We start from the raw sequence: 2,262 nt of genomic DNA on the forward strand, positions 1-2,262 counted from the left end.
AGACGTGGACCACCTACGCAAGGCACGAAAGGAAACTCAACAGCTTCCACATGAGGTGCCTGCGACGCGTCCTGCATGTCGCCTGGCAGGATAAGGTTCCCAACACCGAGGTGCTGAAGCGAGCCAACATGAGCAGTTTGCATGCAGTTCTTAGTGAGAGATGCCTCAGGTGGCTCGGCCATGTCAAAAGAATGGATGCAGGCCGTATTCCCAAAGACCTCCTCTACGGCGAGCTAGCAGAAGGCCAGAGGATGACAGGGTGCCCAAAACTGCGGTTCAAAGACATCTGCAAAAAGGATATGACACAATGCTCCATCAATCTCAACACATGGGAAGTTCAAGCAGACGACCGCCTAGCCTGGAGGCTCGCGGTCAGGCAAGGTACGTCACGCGCAGAGGCTGCGCGCAACGAGGAGGCAGTCCAGAAAAGATCGAGGCGGAAGCAGCGTCAACAGCAGCAACAACAGCCATCTGCCTTCACCTGTAACAAGTGCGGCAGGGATTGTCACTCCCGAGTCGGACTGCACAGCCATTCTCGGCGGTGCAGATAGACTCTCAAGAAGCTACGCCATCGTCTCTCGAGACGGACGGCTGCCGATGATGATGAGTAAGCTGTTGTTTATCATGAGTATGTGTTAAAATTTTATCTTCCAAGATGGAATAAATATTAAAAATTATGATCCTAAAGGATGAATTCCAGAAATGACTATAAGGGTTTTATTTTTCAAAATTGGCCTGCTTATGATTAACCTATATGTAAAATTTAATTTAACAAAACTAATTTATTTCCCAGTAGTATTTCTGGGAGAAGGACCCATTTTTTTTGTTTATGATTATATTTTTTCACTCTCCAAAATGCAAAATTGGTAAGAGAACAGCAAAGCCAATTTTAAAAGAACCATTAAATCTTGATAATCTTTCTCAGATTCTCTTGAGTTCTACATTATGTGAATTAATAATAATGGTATTTATAAATTAACTCAGAATTTTGAGTTAGGACTCTTTCACATGCTATTCTGGTTTATAATCTAGTGGTAGTAAGTGAAATTTTCCTATTCTTATTTATTCTTATTTTTACAATATATTTTATTGATTATGCTATTACAGTTGTCCTAATGTTGTCCTCTTTGTCCCCCTCCACCCAGCACCCCCATTTCCTCTAGCAGTCCCCCCTTAGTTCATGTCCTTGGGTCATGCATATAAGTTCTTTGGCTACTCCATTACCTATACTGTTCTTAACATCCCCTGGTCTATATTGTACCTACCAATTTATGCTTCTTAATTCTGCACCTTTGCCTACATTTTCCCCCTTCCCCCTCCCAACTGATAACCCTCTAAATGGTCTCTTCTGTTCCAATTCTGCTTGTTTGCTTAGTTTGTTATTTGAATTAAATTATTGATAGTTGTGATTTTATTGCCATTTTAATGTTCATCATTTTGATCTTCTTTTTTCTTATAATTCCCTTTAGCATTTCATTTAATAATGGCTTGGTGATGATGAACTCCTTTAGTTTTACCTTGTTTGGGAAACACTTTACCTGCCTTTCAATTTTAAATGATAGCTTTTCTGGATAGAGTAATCTAGGTGGTAGGTCCTTGCTTTTTGTTATTCTGAATACTCCTTCCCAGTCCCTTCTTGCCTGCAAAGTTTCTTTCAAAAAATCAGCTGACGGTTTCATGCAAACTCCTTTGTATGTAATTGTCTGATTTTCTCTTGATGCTTTTAAGATTCTCTCTTTATCTTTAATCTTTGGCATTTTCATTATGATGCGTATTGGTTAGGTCCTCTTTGGGCCCAGCTTGCTTCCTAAACTTGTATACCTGTTTCCTGCACCAAATTAGGGAAGTTTTCTTTCATTATTTTTTCAGATAAGTTTTCAATTTCCTACTCTTCCTCTTCTCCTTCTGGCATCCTTATGATTCATATGTTGGTACGTTTAAAGATGTCCCAGAGGTTCCTAAGTCTGTCCTTGTTTTCTTGAATTCTTTTTTCTTCCTGCTGTTCTGGTTGAATGCTTTTTTTCTTCCTTGTGTTCCAAATTGTTGATTTGATTCTCAGCTTCATCCTCTTCTCTGTTGGTTTCCTGTAGATTTTCTTTATTTCACTTAATGCAACCTTCATTTCTGCCTGGGTCATTTTTATGGCATTGAAGTACCCAATGAGTTCCTGGAACATCCTGGTAACCAGTGTTTTGAACTCTGCATCTGATAGGTTGAAACTATTTAAAAAGAATTGTACCCTATTACACACTGACAGCAAAA

The sequence above is a fragment of the Furipterus horrens genome, unplaced genomic scaffold (genome assembly GCF_987537825.1).
Source record: "Furipterus horrens unplaced genomic scaffold, mFurHor1.1.pri manual_scaffold_5, whole genome shotgun sequence".
Classification (NCBI taxonomy): domain Eukaryota; kingdom Metazoa; phylum Chordata; class Mammalia; order Chiroptera; family Furipteridae; genus Furipterus; species Furipterus horrens.